Source organism: Bos grunniens, chromosome 18 (assembly GCF_055505025.1).
Source record: "Bos grunniens cultivar Pamir isolate PY7600 chromosome 18, Bosgru_T2T1.0, whole genome shotgun sequence".
Lineage (NCBI taxonomy): Eukaryota > Metazoa > Chordata > Mammalia > Artiodactyla > Bovidae > Bos > Bos grunniens.
Genome location: NC_141182.1, coordinates 37,674,899 through 37,692,234, shown reverse-complemented (window position 1 = coordinate 37,692,234; position 17,336 = coordinate 37,674,899). Strand labels below are relative to the sequence as shown.

The 17,336-nt window shown below is 40.0% G+C and overlaps 1 long non-coding RNA gene across 8 annotated transcripts in view; it reads right to left on the bottom strand.

The window, feature by feature from the left end:
• Positions 1–16,790, bottom strand: part of LOC147353501 (uncharacterized) — a 577,435-nt gene extending 560,645 nt beyond the window's left edge. For 4 of the 8 annotated variants that reach the window (XR_015145691.1, XR_015145692.1, XR_015145689.1 and 1 more), the window contains exons 1-2: positions 15,728–16,790; positions 15,093–15,217 (exon numbers count right to left, since the gene is read on the bottom strand). This is a non-coding gene — a long non-coding RNA (uncharacterized LOC147353501). Of the gene's footprint in view, positions 1–9,581; positions 12,250–15,092; positions 15,218–15,727 lie in introns of those variants that run through there. The other 4 variants (XR_015145693.1, XR_015145686.1, XR_015145688.1 and 1 more) reach the window with 4 other exon arrangements.
• Positions 16,791–17,336: the final 546 nt, after the last annotated feature.

Below are 17,336 nucleotides of genomic sequence, written 5' to 3'. Positions count from 1 at the left end.
AGAATTTTCCAGTTTATTGTGATCCACACAGTCAAAGGCTTTGGCATAGTCAGTAAAGCACAAATAGATGTTTTTCTGGAACTCTCTTGCTTTTTCGATGATCCAGCAGATGTTGACAATTTGATCTCTGGTTCCTCTGCTTTTTCTAAAACCAGCTTGAACATCTGGAAGTTCACGGTTCATGTACTGCTGAAGCCTGGCTTAGAGATTTTTGAGCATTACTTTACTAGCGTGTGAGATGAGTGCAATTGTGTGGGAGTTTGAGCATTCTTTGGAATTGCCTTTCTTTGGGATTGGAATGAAAACTGACCTTTTCCAGTCCCATGGCCACTGCTGAGTTTTCCAAATTTGCTGGCGTATTGAGTGCAGCACTTTCACAGCATCATCTTTCAGGATTTGAAATAGCTCAACTGGAATTCCATCACCTCCACTAGCTTTGTTCGTAGTGATGCTTTCTAAGGCCCACTTGACTTCACATTCCAGGATGTCTGGCTCTAGATGAGTGATCATACCATCATGATTATCTGGGTCGTGAAGCTCTTTTTTGCACAGTTCTTCTGTGTATTCTTGCCGCCTCTTCTTAGTTTATTATGTACCAAATACTATACCTAATTATCATGTCATCCTTATAATAACTCTATAGGATAGCTTATATTAATATTCCCATTTTTACTCTGAGGCTTGGAAAGATTAAGTGACCTCCCAAGAAATGCATCTGGTATGTGGTGGGGCCTGGCTCTGAACCCAGGCATTATGATTCCATAGAGTACCTTTACCATTTTGACATACTTTCTCTCAAATTATGTAATCAAGTCACCCATTCCTCATTTATTAAGTTAGTGATTAATTGATTCAGTCATTCTAAAATTATTTAAGGAGCATCTCTTACATGCAAGGGATTTCAAGTGCTGGAGAATCAATGGTAATGTGGTCCCTGCCTTAATAGGGTTTCTGGTTTAGTGCGTAAAGGAGATTCTGATCAAATAACTCAGGCTCTTCTTATATGAGTATACTCTGCACTCTATATTTCAGCCAACCTTTTTCTACTGAAGATTCATGTCACTCCTCCCTCTGAAATCCTTGTCCAGGATTCTGGTGGCTTTAAAATATGTCCACAGATTATTTAACATTCTTCCTTTCCAGAAGTAAAATTTAATTGTCCTCTTTTAAGTGTGGGTTGGACTTAATGACTCACTTCTAATGAATACAATGTGGCAGAAGTGACAGTGTGTACGGAAGACATGGGTTGGGGAGAGAGGGAAGCAACTCTCATATAGCATAAGGGATTTCATTTTTAAAGAGATTACTAGAGTTCAGTGCAATCTTCAGATGGGAAACTACAGAGGAGTCCTGGTGGATCAGGCTGGGAGTTGCATTATATCCCTTTCATGTGAATGGATCCAACCAGATGTATAGCCAGATCCCAAGTAAATTGGACTTCTATATCATCTCTTAATCATGGCAATTCCATGGTGTTGAGAGGAGAAGGAAAGGAATTAAAAGAAGATTTAAAGGAGGTAGTTTTAAAGGATCAGGAGATTTCAACACAGCAATGAAGGTCCCTTCTCTCTCTCTCTCTCTCTCTCTCTCTCTCTATATATATATATATATATATATACACACATATACACATACTGTGAGACATCATGCAGCTTTATTTACTCTTAAAATCATTACAACAGAATTATAGATTGATATGGGTAATGGCTAAACCATAAGCAAATTGGGAAGTACAGAAATGTCTCACACAAGCTCTGTATATTTTTAATTGCAAGAATTACTTTTCCCAGGGAAAAAGTAATTACTGCCATTCCTCAATCGAATTATAGTGCCATATCTTTGTCCAAGTACAAATACTTTCGGGTCTGAATGCTAGAGTTTGCAGTGGAACACTTTACCCATCTGATTTTAAGAAGGAATGAGAATTAGACTAGGTATTTTTGTAGTTAGAATTTCAATGAAAATATGCCATTTCATTTGCAGAGCATCAGCACTTAATTGTCTAATTATTCCTGGCACGAAAGAAATGAAGTTAACGTACAATCGAGGCAGAAAGGCAAGCAGAATGAGCTCCGCATGAAAAAATGTTTTGAATTGTATAAATAGTTTTGAACTGTGCCATTTTATTTTGGCTGGCAAACAATAAAATTCTTAACATGTGAAATTAGACCCATTGAAAAAACTAAAAGAGTATCGCAATGAATGCCAAGTTGTTCAGCAAGAAATCACGAAAAATTTGGCAAGAGTTCCAATTCACTTGAGGACTCCACAGGTCTTGCAAAGTAAAGTTAGCAGTAACTACTCAGCAATCAGGAAAGATAAGAAGGACTTCTATGAGGACAGAGAGCCCTTGAGTTCTATCAGCTTATAATAAATAGCATCTCAAAAGTAGCACTTTTCAGAGTTAATATATAAATATTTTAAGTAGTGAAGCATAGGTGTGGGCTATTTTTTCCTGTACCATGTCCAGAAAATCTGCACATACACATCAAATTCTGCATCTAGGGAATCCGTTTTATTGTGATGTTTGCATTTTTAAACAATGTGCCTGACCTATTTGGAGGTTAATATAACTAAGTGGAGCCTATTTGCTGTTTATTATTTATAGAAGATTCACTTTGGATTAGGGCTTCTCAAGACACTTGTGTTTTAGCTGCATCATGAAGAGTTCCTGGAGAGCTCCCAACACCGTAGCAGGCAAGAAAATGACAAGTGAGAATAAGACCAGCCTACAGCCTGCACTAGAAGGGCTAAGATGAAAGTCAAGCTCTTTCCTCCTTGTAAAGGCCACACTGGCCTCTGTCTAATAAGCACAAACTTGGGCTCTTAGAGTCACATAAAGGACAGCTCTGCAAGTCAGGACAAAAGGTTCTTCTCTTCAGAGGATCCCAACTACAATAAACAAAACAAAATGCCTGCCTTCCATTTAGGAGATTTTCTTAGAATTCCTTTGCTTGTCTTACACCTATTAAAGGAAACAACCTATGAGTTTGCCTGGCTTGTGACTGATTATGAAACACCAAGGAACGGCTCCCAAGATGAGAAGAAACAAAAGCAAATTATAAGTAAATTAGTGTTAGAGTTCTGCCATCAACCTTGTCTGTCTTGCAGGCTAATTCTGGACAAGTTGACAGCTCCAATTCTGCAGACTCAAATAACCATGAACGTTTTTTAATATACAGGTTTGCAGGTTCTTTTGGTTTTGAAGCGATAAATTCTGAAAGCAAGAATGGCCCCTCTAAACAGTTTTCCAAGTCCTTGTGCTGAGAATATGAACTTCTCTCAATGGAAATCAGCCCAAGCGCCCACTGCATCTCTCCTTTTATCATTATGGTAATGAGTGCTGGAAGCTTTCCAAAATACAAAGCCAACTTGACAGTGACAAATATGAAGCAAAAGGCCACATGATGATTAGGCCATTTACTGACCAATGGAAAAAAACAGCCATGATTGACTCAAGAGTTAGAAAAACCAAGTATGTCATTAAGCTTAAGAAGTTCAGATCCATGGTGTGGCCAGTGACTACAAGAGGGAAGGGTCACTTGTTTAGCCAAACAACTCTGCCTTAATACTGCTATTTACACAAGCAGTTGCAAAAGACTCATATATTTCAGTCCTTCCAGGGCTGATGAGAGAATGAGATGAAATAACCTTTGTAAAGCACTTAATACAGTCCAGTGCCTGGGTCAGAGCAGGCACTCAACAAATGCCCAATTTCTCTTCCCTGCCCTGATGCTACAATACCCATTTGTCTCAGCATCACCAGTGCCTTCTGTCCTGCTCACCTCCTCATGCCTAAGCTCTCCAGAGAGAAACCAGTTGGACAAGAGGCCAGAGGAACAAAATAAACATACAGGAACAGCAATGGAGAGGAAGTAAGGGATTTGGAAACTGTTTTATGCTAAGAGATAACTCAGACTTGGTCTGGCTATAGTTTATATTTTCCCAAAAGCAGACCTTGAGACAAGGATAATACTGCAAGTAGTTTATTTGGGAAGTTATCTGGGGAAAAACCAGCATGCGTGACACAGAAGGGTGAGACATCAACAAGGTGTATTATTGAGTTAGTGGGCAATTGGAGCTTAACCCACAGGGGTTCTGGAAGCTAATGTGCTACATGCCCCAGTTATTCGAACCAAGGGAAGACATAGGGTGTATCCACTAAACCCTCACTTGTCACTAGTTGATGGTTTATTCTGGTGGTATCAACTCTCTGGCAATTCTGGCTTGCCCTACATGCTGACCAAACTGAGCATGCACCCAGAAAAACCATCCTCTGGCAGATAGTCACAGCGGTTCTCAATAAGCAGCCTTCAGGGTTAAAGGATATCGTGCCCAAAAGATATAAATGGTGTCCATCAGGGTCTGCCACAGTGAGTAATCTGACTTTCAACCTGTAAAAGAGGTTGAAGTGAGAAGTAGCACCTTGAGATTCTTCCTGAAGTTAACACTGTGACACTTGCCACTTCCATGGTGGCTGTTTAGATCCACATTAGATAAGGTCACAGTATGAGGAGTCAAAAATTCTGATTACAGAGTCATTGATAAACGATATGCTAAGTTATCTATAACTCTCATTAACTATCCAGCCTGGAAACCTCCTCATACAATTTGGTTTTTAAGACAAACCAATAGGAACTGAGGACTTCCCAGCTGGCACTAGGAGATGTAAATGATGGTGGCTTTGATCCCTGGGTCGGGCAGATCCCCTGGAGGAGGGCATGGCAAGTCACTCCAGTATTCTTGCCTGGAGAATCCCATGGACAGAGGAACCTGGCAGGCTGCAGTCCATGTGGTCATAGCGTCAGACAGGACTTAACCAACTTACCACACACACACACACACAATAGGAACTGAATGTAGTATGTGCTCAGCTCTAAATTCATCACTTCCATTTGTGTGGATTTCGGGTGTATTGTCAGACTTATCAAAACCATCAGGTTTGTGAACATAGTAAATAGAGGTCTGATTTATTCTCTACCCTCTTTCCTTGTCTCACAGCAATCCCCCACAAAAGCGCTGCCTTAATTTCCACATATCATTTGACTTGTGGCTTTCATATCTTCAGTATTTCAAGAGGATTCTGGAAATGATGAAAAGACAATATAAACATAAATTCTAAGGTAGGAATATAAACATAAATGCTAAGTGTTGATAAGCTTCAACCTTAAATTTTACAATAATCACTGCTGCTGCTAAGTCGCTTCAGTCGTGTCCAACTCTGTGCGACCCCAGAGACGGCAGCCCACCAGGCTCCGCCGTCCCTGGGATTCTCCAGGCAAGAACACTGGAGTGGGTTGCCATTTCCTTCTCCAATGCAGGAAAGTGAAAAGTGAAAGTGAAGTCACTCGGTCCTGTCTGACTCTTAGTAACCCCATGGACTGTAGCATACCAGGCTCCTCCGTCCATGGGATTTTCCAGGCAAGAGTACTGGAGTGGGGTGCCATTGCCTTATCTGACAATAATCACTATATCTAGCATGAAGCAATTAATCCTAATAGTAGCAGTTTGCTTATGGCCCATCAAAAAGGGACACAACAAAAAGCGACACAACAGTCTATGAAGAAAAGAAAGAAGAAAAACAGAAAAAAGAAGGATTTAGTTATTTATAACAAAAAAAATTTTTTGTAGAAATAAGGAATGAAAAAAATGTATCTTAATTAACTCTTAGAAAAAACAATTCTTATATTTCAAAACAGAATTATTCTGTGGAGTCAAAAAAATGCCTATTTCTGAATTTAACTTTTTCATTTAAACACTAACAAATGATCAGGAAAGTAGAGGTTATATACATATCAATAGGTACCAGGGTGTTAGGCTTCCCAGGTGGCACAGTGGTTAAGAATCTGCCTGCAATGCAGGAGACTCAAGAGATGCAAGTTCATCTGGTTCGGGAAACCCCTGGTTCGGGAAACCCCTGGTTCGGGAATTTCCATGCAAGAAGGAAATGGCAACCCATTCCAGTATTCTTGCCTGGGAAATCCTGTGGACAGAGGAGCCCAGTGGGCTACAGTCCATGGACTTGCAAGAGTCGGACACAACTGAGCGACTAAAACAAAACCCACCACATCTAATGATAAAAAAAAAAAAAATCAGAAAACTTCAAATTGAGGGATATTCTATGAAATACGAAACCAGTACTCTTCAAAACTGTCAAAGTCATGAAAGTCAAAGAAAGACTGAGGAACTGTCACAGACTGGAGGAAACTAAAGAGACATGACAGCTAAATGCAGTGTGTGGACCTGAACTGGGTCCTGGAAAATAAAGAGACTGTGAGTTGAAAATCAGTGAAATCCAAATAAATTGTTCAGTTTGGTTAAATGTATTCTGTTGATAATTATTTCTTAGTCTTAACAATTATACCAAGGCAAGACATTAACTTTAGGGGAGGCTGAGTGATAGTTATATGCAAACTTTCCTGTTTTAAAACTTCTCTAAGTCTAAAATTACTTGAAAATGAAAAGTTAAAAAAAAAGACATGAGAATTGAATATAAAATGACAGATTAACATATTTCACATGAATAAAAGAGCTATGTTTTGTGGATTGCCTGTTATATCAGTCACTTCCCCTAGTGGTTTATGTTTCTTCACTGCCTTCACTTTCAAAAGCTTTTCATATGTAGGTCAAGATTTAGATCGCCAAGTTTTTATTGCAGACTTTTAATAGAATATTTTCGTCAACATCTGTCTAGTAAGAATGATCATGCTCTACAATTACAAGTAACCAGATATACCAGCTAGCATTTATCAAGTACACGAAACACTGTTATAAGTTCTTTGTTTGAATTAACTCATTTAACATGCTCGACAACCTCATGAGGCAGATCCTGTTATTATTATTCCTATTCTACAGACGAGAAGCAATTCAGTCACTTGCCCAAGGTTACACTGCTTTCCTGTACTTTTAATCATCACAGGGCTTGGCCTGTAGAGCAATGTCAGGGTCACCATACCAGGTCAATCTTGTCTCAAATATGAAAGACAGAGAAAGACCACAGGATTAGAAACATTGGGTTAATATCTTGAAAAAGTATTGAGAAGGACATCATTACAAAGCAGGTATTTAAAAGCATTCCTCTCTTCCAAAAAGTTCATATTTTTGAGGGTTCTGCTCTCCCTAAAAGTTTTATCTCAAAGTCTGTCATGTATATTTAAGAAGTAAAAAAGACAAAACCTACGCGATCAGAGACAAGATAAACCTTAACAGGTTCTTGCAAGACATTATGATTTTTCATATAACTGTTTTAGATAATTCTTCAAATGCACACTCTTTACTCAATGAATGGCAACAATTAAGATATTTCAAGAATGTATAGAATATATGTTGTTTTCTTAATACACCTGAAATCTATTATGTAAACACAGAGTGCATTTTTTGAAACGCAGATTATTTACCAAGTAGATTAGGTGTTGAGTGAAGAAGCTATTACAGACTACTGGATAAACAGATATTTAGACCATTTTCAACCAACTATTTAAAACACATGCCATTAAAACTTTTTAGCTTGATTATTTTTACAGAACCACCACCAAAATCATTAAAGCAATCAAGGTTCTATGAAGACAACTGAAATACAGCAATAAGTAAACAACTTGAATTGTAACAAATGCAAGTAATGCAAATATCACACCACAAATGCAAGCTGTACTTTCATTTTTTAAAATACTTCAACTGTTCAATCTCTCAACTCGAAACACTAATTGAACTGGCCTTATCCTGGGCCAAACCTTTTGTCCCAATTAGTTCCATAAAAGTCACTGGCTTCATGTTGCTTGTGAAAGTCTTTTTCTTTGTTTTAACAAAGGATTCTACTCTTTTCCTTTTAAACCTGACCTTACTTTTTTATTTTACAATGGAAGAATCATTCATATTCTGCAACTTCCCTTTTGGTTTGTGTCCATAGATCAGATCTCCTATCTCACTCATGGGAGATACAGAACTGCAGATAGAAAAATAACACACAAATACTAGAGGATCACATGAGCCTTCATAATAAGCGAATAAAAGAGACTCATCTATTAGTCCAAAATAAATATATCTGTCTTTGAAACATTGTTGTTACTTTATCAATTTGAACAACTTCTAAGCAAATTGGAATATGTTTCCAAATGTATTTGTGAACATGAAAAAACATAAACAAAGGTTTTTAATTATATTTTCAAAAATTGTCTTCAAAAATTGTCTGGATAAAAAATTCAAAATTCCCTGGCCATGTTTTATCCTGAAAAGAAAATGATAGTTAAATTAGAGATCCTTGAAAAATAGAGTTGATAATGAAAATACCCACAGAAGGCAGGCTGCAATTGTTCCGCCACTGTAATACAATCTAGTCCAGAATAATTTTTCTTTTTATTATTTCATTAAGTTGTATCTCACTAAAGTTCCTCTTAGGATCTCTAGGCAGCACCAAATTTTTCATTGAGAAAACGATAAATCACTGGCCTAAATTACAATTTAATTATAAACGCCTTTGCCTTCTAATGCTGCCTAGGACCTTTTACCCTGCTACATAATTCTAAAAAATGACCCCTGTCATAATTTCCTTCACTAGAATAATATGGGGAGATCTAATCCTGAATCCTGCTGTCTTATAATTTAATATAAGAGGTAATTATTATTCAAAAGATAATGTTGCAGATATTGAAAATATTCTGAAGTTTGAGTCTGAAAAAAAAGGAAGTCTTAGGTATGTGGGAGCTTTCTATCACTGTACATATCAAGAGAAGCAAGAGGAAAGAAGCAATGGGTTTTTAATGAAAAAATATTAGAATCTACATACAGCTGGTGTTTTGTATTGTGTGAAACACATTTATATGGTCTTCAAACCATGGTTAGAAATGAAATGCCTCATTTCCAAAGTCAAGGAAGCAGAGAGAGCAATGTGGCCATGAGCAACTATTTCTTTAGGTTTCAAGTCTGCTTTAGTGTTAGGGTAATAAAATTGCACCCTCTTTCCACAGTCACAATGAGAGGATTTGGATGGAGAAGGGCTACAAAAACAAGACAAGGATGAACCAAAGCAGCCAAGTAAAAGTGTCCTGAAGCAGGACAGAGTATAGAGAAAGGGATACTTGGGGGACATTTTTTTGGCAGCATCACAGAGCCTGGATCAGATCAGATCAGTCGCTCAGTCGTGTCCGACTCTTTGCGACCCCATGAATCGCAGCACACCAGGCCTCCCTGTCCAACACCAACTCCCGGAGGATGGGATACATACAAAAACCAACTTGGTCTCTCCAGCAATGTTTCAAAACTAAGCTGAATGGTGGGGCTTTCTCTCTCCTGGAATTCACAAAGAGATAAACCAAGAGAAAAGAATAGGTAACAATAGGTGTACTGAACCCACCTCAAAATTGACCTGCTTTTTAATCTTTAATAGTAGAAATATAAATTGCATTTAATTCATGCCCAAGAAACCACAACTCTCCCACCTGTGCAGATACCAGCCCCTCCACAATGCACTTCAATAGCACAGGTGAAAAGTCAATTGCATTGGTGGGAGATTCTTTCTATGATATGACCTGAAAAGATGGGACAGCACAGAATTCATGGAGACAAAGGTTGTTTTTTTTTTTTTTTTTTTATCAAATTACAAATGTCCCTGAGGTCATACATCTAAGTGTTGAGGTCACTGTGCCTACCTGTATGAAATGAAGATGCCCCTCTTTCACATCGTTTTCCCCCTAAAAAATTCGTGATGTGGTGAAATGAACTATCATAACCATCCAATGACATGGATATGACTACACGGGGTAACTTTAGAGGAGAGGGAGACAGTGATGCTGACGGTGACGCACAAGGAAAAAAAGCTAGGGGTGAACAGAATACAAAAGAGCAGCTCAGATGAAATGTGAAGTCTTGCCTACCAATTCCAGAGCAGTCAGCAAACCTCTATGTAACTCAGTAAACATCAAACTAAACAGCACACAAGGCTCTACTGTCCTTTTGTTTTGTTTTGTTCTGCTCTTGCTTTGGGAGCAGTTTGTTTAAGATGTAATAAATTGAAAAGGTGCTTTCCCCCCACCCCTGCCCCTCCATAAATCTCAAGACAGTGCAAATGACTTATGCCTCATTATGGACAGAAAGAAAGGGCCTCCCTAGACGAGGACATCCTCGACTACCATTAAAGCAATCATTAAAAATAACAACCCACCTAAGCAAGCAAAAGAGTCATTCTTTTAAAAGATATATATTAATTAGCCAATAATATTAAAAACTAGGTTCTGTGGATTCAAATAGGAACTGAAATTCAGAAGGCAACAGAAAGCAGAAAAATTGATGTGGGAGGGGAAGGGGGAAGTTTATAGGGAAAAGGTCTATAATTTCCAATAGCAATAGCAGAGAGAGCCATGAAACAAACAGTATCTATAACAAACCAGTAATAAAGAAGCATGGGGAGATGGGTGGACTGTGCCTACCTGCATCATTTCACGAGCTCGGAAGATTTAAGAGTCCCGAGAGGTTCAGGGTAGACATTGGAGTGGACATTCCAATCACTAAACAAAAGTACATTAAGGTGGACACACAGGTAGATGGAGAGAAAAGCACAGACAGGCAATCTTCAAGTTTAAGATGCACTAAAAATTTTCTGCTTCACTGTGGTAAGTTTTCAAAGGACCCCAGTTGAAAGAAGGCAGAGTGAGTGAGTCAAGAGTAGGAAAATAAAAAGCAAGATGAAACTGAACAATATGTGGCCTTACCAAACAAGCCAATTCTATCTTCACTGGCTAATTCTGATCACTCCCTTCTATGTTGAAAAGTACCCAGTAGAATTAAGATCATGCCACAAAGTGATAAATATCTGTAAAATGTGAAGTGAGCACAAGCAAATGTGTCTCCTACTTGCAGTCACAAAGAAAAAGAAATTGTATTACTTTAGATCATACAATTCAAGACTGAAAAAGTGACAACTCTGCTCTTTGGTCTCTTATACCACATGAATTCCAATTTAAAAAAAAGGCACATGCATTTAAGTGACTTTGTCTTCACAGTGTATATTTTGGAGAGATTGGAACTTACGGTTAATGAAGAGCAAACAAGCAATCATTTGTTCAACATACTGTTTCATATTCAAGGAATGAATAAGAGATTGTACTTAAACAGGGCTCCCACAGTAGAGACAAAATGTTAGATTAAAAAATAAAATGAGCTTGCAAACATATTGTTTAAAGTAATTACAACTATACTTCATGGAAAGAAGAACTCTGTTGGTGCTAACCCCCAGTGGGTCATCCACAGAGCATGCCCTCCACATGCCAGGGTGCCACTGCTCACTGGGTCACAGGTAACTGTTGACCTACTCATCAGAAACAGCAATTGTTCTTGTTATTTGTCTTGGTTTTGGTTGTCCCAGAAGCACAGCTTGAAACAAGGGCTTCATTTTAAATAGTTTATTTCAAAAGTAATTCAAGGATTATTCAGAAATGACTGGAACAGTGACACAGAGCAAAGCAGCCAAACATATGTCATCAAGAAAGTTACCAATGAGAAACTGAACCCAAATCTTGCTGGGCAACTCAGCCCATGTAGATCTGCACCTCAGAGCTGTCCCCACTGAGGGGTAAAAGAGCTTGAGTATTTATTTACCATCTCAGTAATGTGTTGGTAAATCTTTAACAACACGTTTTCCAGCTGGAGTGAGAGTGGGGTTGAGTGATCCCTGATTTGTAACATTTGCCAATTTCCATGGTGTAAATTCTCCCATCATGGCTGATTTAAAGCTACCAATATAATGTCATTGAACATGGAGCTGAGAAAAGAACCATAGTAGCCACTTACTTAATACAAAAGACAAGAGTACAGGAAAACATAAAATGTAGTAAAATAATTAGAAAGTAATAGAAATTACCTTTACTTTTAATATAATTTACTTAATTATAATGCAAGTGTATATAATTTAATTTTTAGTAACAGCTGTGTTTAACAACTGACTGACAAAATTTCAGAAAATTTAACAATCAAACTTTGCAGGTCAGTATGAGCCAGCTCCAACCAACCATCTCACAAAATCCCCTCAGTCGTTGGTTGAAAGATGCACTTAGTGGGGATTCATATTCCTCATACTTCCAGTCTGTCCTTCTCCAATGCATGAAAGGGAAAAGTGAAAGTGAAGTCCCTCAGTTGTGTCCGACTCCTAGCGACCCCATGGACTGCAGCCTACCAGGCTCCTCCGTCCATGGGATTTTCCAGGCAAGAGTACTGGAGTGGGTTGCCATTGCCTTCTCCGACTCGGTCCTCTATTGTGACCTAAATGGAAAGGAAATTAAAAAAAGAGGAGATATAGGCACATATATAGCTGATTCACTTTCCTGCACAGCAGAAACTAACACAGCATTGTAAAGCAGCTATCAGTTCAGTTCAGTCACGTCGTTTCTAATCCAAATAGGCTGGGTAAGACTGAACTGGGAGTTAAAAATCTAATTCAGCGGTCAATATACTTTATTATACAATTCACTGTGTACTGAATTAATCAGTTTTTTTTTTTTAATTTTAATTCAACTTATTTGAAGTTGTCAAATTGATTTTTTAAAACTCCCTTTCTGCTCAACTTTCTCAGTATTTGCTTTTTCCTCATGATTTAAGAAGAATAACCACTCTACCCAGACTGACCCCTTTGCTCAGAATAAATGGAAACATCTCCAATCCATACTCTGGAGAGATGACTGTGAATTTACTTAGAAAGAAGCCTTTGGAATATACCATAGTAGTTAAAGTGCTAAACATATCAACATGAATAAATCTTAAAAATTTAATGAGTGGGGGGAAAAGCAAGTTGCAAATAGACATATACAGTTTGATAACATTGATGTAAAGTAACAAGCAAAACTATATGCCATTTTTGGTGGCACCCATGTGAGCAAAAAAAGAAAATATCAAATTCAGGAGAGTGGTTAATTCTTGGGGGCAAGGAAGAGCGAAAGAGTGAAATGAGATCAAGGAAAGTGAAAGTCGCTCAGTCGTGTCTGACTCTTTACTATCCCATGGACTACACGGTCCATGGAATTCTCCAGGCCAGAATACTGGAGTGGGTAGCCTTTCCCTTCTCCAGAGGATCTTCCCAACCCAGGGATTGAACCCAGGTTTCCCGCACTGCAGGTGGATTCTTCACCAGCTGAACCACGAGGGAACCCAAGATCAAGGAATGGTACACACAAAAGGGTTCACATGGACTTGAAACGCTTCATAGGTTGGAAAAAGTGGCCAGAACAAATGTAACAAAATGTTCAGATTTGACAAACCTGGGTGGCTGAAAAAGGTATTAGTCTGTATACTTTTATCTGTACACTTGAAATATTTCATCATTTTTTATAAGTATTTACTTGTACTGGAAGAGTTCCTAAATGGTTTTACATGCAATCTGTAACCTAACAAAGGACTCTTGAGTGGCGTCAGGTCAGACAGAAAAAGTAGAATGACTGTATAAGTAATTGCAATCTCCGTTTTATCAATACTTTTTGATCTTTTAATCTAACTAAATTGATTACAATCATCTATTTTTGGTTGATTACTCAATTTTAGCTTTAAACTAAATCACTCACCTCTCAACTGAGTATATACAGCTGATTTAAAGCAACAAAACCCCATTGAATTGTAATGTTAACAACACAAACCCCAGATGATGCTGCATATCACAGGTTCATTAAAGGAAATCTGTTATTCCGGGAACAATTACTGGGTCAATTGTTCATCTGGATCATGGTCTCATCCCAAGAATGTTCTAATTCATCTCTTCTAAGTAGTAGAATTCCTATCAAAACTGCTATCATATACCTGTTGCATATTCCCTTGGCAAAACAATAGCATCTCACTCCCTGGGGTTGCTTTCTGTGTTGAATGAGTTAATACAATAAGCACTGAAATCAGAGCATCATCTTGCCTACTATTATTATTAATTAACTGAAAATGGTAATGACAACAGCATCACCTTAAATGAGACTTAAGCCCAAAGTCCTTAACAGAAGCTGATTTTCATTCCCGAATCTTGTCTTTTTAGACTTCTGGTCTACCACCCACAAAACTGCAACAATTACCAAAACCAAAGCCCCATCACCCACTAGTGTCCAGCACAGAAGTAGGGGAAAGATTGCCATCAGCTCACATTTTACTTCCTGCCCTAAAATTAAAAGAACGGCAGTGAAGTGGGTGAAGACGGCAGTGAGTTCCAGGCCTCAGGACCCATAAGGAATGTAAAGAGAGCCCCTGTGTCTCCCTTCCTACCCAGACAAAGATGGTTTTCCAGAGAGATTCAGGCCAGGTCTGCCTCCCATCCTCTGGCAGTCACAGGCCCCAGCCTGCTCCGTCCTGCTCAGTAACTGGGCATCAAACAAGAGTAATTGACAGCTTCTCTCCTCCAGCCTCCTCTCGGAGCAGCAGTTTCCCCAGGAGCCGCCTCGTACAACCTCAAACACTTTATTACTGGTCAATTTGGGTTTCCTGCCCACTTTAAGTGGCAGTGCTGAGGGTCTGCAGCTCTCTCTAGCCCTCATTGATCAATATTAACAGTCACTTTCACAGCATTTCCCTGCTACTCAGCAAGGCCGGGGACTGGCTGTAAATTACCACACAGCCTGGTCATTATACCGAAAGAAATGCTGTAATTCAAAAGTTAAGGCTAATTGTGAAAATAATTTCTGTCACGTTTCTCAGTACCTGATTCAAAAAGGGCAAGAGAACTCAGAGCTTGGCCCTTTTGGGTTTGTTTGTTTAACCAGAGTGTTTAACTATATTCAGTCCTGGGAGATCCACCCTCCAAATGGTGTTTTTTAATGTAGATGGGGCCAACTACTTCAAACACCCCCACCTTCAGCTCACCAGAGAGATGGAGGAAGGAAAACCATCCTTTAAAGTTTAAATCTTAGGTTTACAGTCGATGCATTATAGGTATGAGGGGAAAAAAAAAAAAGTCGGGATTTAACAATTACTGGCTGAGGTTCACATAGTAATATTTGTTTATGAGGTAAAATTTAACAGGAAACAAACAGCAAGTGTTGTTTATAATCAAATGTGAGTCCTTTAAAGGCATAGAGAGGCTTTGTAAGCACAAATCTCCAAACCTGGCAGAGGATGGAATGGAAATTCAGCTGACTCACGTGTGCAAGGTGACAGAGCAAAAAGGCCACCAGGAACCAGCCTTCTGACGTAGAGGGTGCAGAGTCATGTTGCTGAGGGGTTTCTGGGGCATCCCGCTGGGCTGGGAAAAGACTGGGTCCTGAATCTGGAAGCAAGGCTAACATATGAGTACAGCAGAAAGAGAGAGAGAGAGGAGAGGGAGAAAATAAAAGGCTGACAGAAAGAAGCAGTGATTATTTTCAGACCCAAGAGGGCCTTTCTCCTCCAAAGATGGATTAGGCGTGTCACCTAGAACCACCTCAGCTGGGCTGTTTTTCCACCGCCTTCACAGCGCTGCCACAGGAGGCTCGGCAGAGAGCCCTCAGTCTGGCTGGAAGGAAGAAATAACAACAAATCTATAGAGGGGCGCTCGGGCAGCTGCCACGTGGCAGGGACATCCCTTGTGGACCAGCCTTGGCCACACCCTCTGGGAAACTCTGCGCTCAAACAGTCAGAAAAGGAGAGGTGGGGAGCTGAGAGACGGCAGGAACCTGCTGAGCACTTACAATACAAGACTTATTGAAAAAACAGTCATCCTGCTTACTCTCTATATACACAAGCCTCATGGGCGGGATAAAGAGCAGTCGGTGTTGGTTCTAGAAAACCCACAGCTCACCCTGTGAAAGACGACTCATGGTGGCTCCTCAGCCACCACACCATGCCTCGTGGTCGAAAGTCCGGGCTGCCCCACTCCCTCAAGGGTCGGAGGCGGCCCTCCTTTGGGCCATCTCTTCAGTGGGTCATCAAGATGTCTCACAACCTCAAACCCAGACCCCTGAAAGCTCCTGTGCTCTGCCACCCCCTGTGCAATTTGCAGTATGAAATGAACTTTCTTGGTCAGTGTCTTCGACCTGCTTGGGTAGGTAGCACAAGCCCTGTTTGCCTCTTGAGGGTTGGAAACACGCCTACTTCTCACCAGCCTCTCAGTGCCCAGCTGCCCAATTTGAGCGTGAGAACCCTATGGCCAATGGGGAACAGCTGGGTGCTGGTGGCCAGCTGGCTTCCCTGAAGGCCCTGGCCTCCTGAGCACATCCTTCTGGTGGAAGAGAAGGAAACCAGGTCAGGACTGAGAATCAGAAACAGCATTCCTCCAACTTCACTTAATTTCCCCAGGAGTTCTTTCCCTTTGTTTTCACCCTAAGAGGGAAGAAGAAGTGATCCTGGCTCCTAAGAAAAAAAACACAACATAAAGGACCGCCCCCAGTCACAGCCGGGCAATAGGCAGGAGCTTTCCCCCATGAGGGGGAGAGTAGGGGCCACTGATGCCCACTCGCAGGGTGCCTGCACAGGCTCCCTGGGCTCCATGGTGGTTCAGAGCCCTCGACTACGCTCCTGGGTAGGGACTTGCCCACCAGCCTGGTGATCAGCCTGGCTGATCTCCTAGCTCCAGGACCCAGAGGGGAATTAGACACCAGCCACCCCATGCTCTCTTTTGTTTAGGAAAAAAGAGAGAAAGAGAGAGAGTGAAAAATAAAATCCTCAATCGTTTAGTGCAAGTCATTTTACATGCTGGGATAATGAAGTATAAAAATGCCTTCAAAGAACTGATTTCCTACTTTTAACTCACTGCCAGCCAAGCTCTTTGTGAGGCCTCTCTGGAACATGCATTCCCGTCCCACTCAAACAAAAGAGCTGCGAATTCATTAAACTATTTAATTATGCCTTTTTATTTTTCTCCATTAGCAAGTCCTACCAGCACAAAGTAAATAAAGCCACCGTGGTCTTTCCCCAGCAGACACACTGACTGTTTTTATTCTTTATTCAGTTTACAATATAAAGGGCTATTTTTCCCCCTCCTCCTATTCTTGGCGAGTTTCCTAGTACAAACCCTGCAAACAGAAGCACCCAACTGTACATGCAATGCATGAGGCTAGCGCAGGAGCATTCAGCATTGCAAGCACATACCCTAGACAGCTTTCAAAGTACCCACAGCCAAAGGCAGCCAAACAGCACTTTACAGCCAGGCGCGGAAAAGATATTAGTTTTTTTTTTTTATACTCTAGTAAATTTGCTTTTTACATCTATTTCTTTTCAGAAGGGCTTGTTATTGAGCTCACTGTCCACAAATTCCATTGATCTCAGGCTGTGACTCAATCCATATGCTCACGCTTTGACACCAGCACAGCAAGCAAGCGATACAAATCCTGTTCAGGCTACAAACTTATTGATTTTATAGATTTCCCCCAAAGTTGTGATAATGATATATCATTGTTAAATTTGGTAGA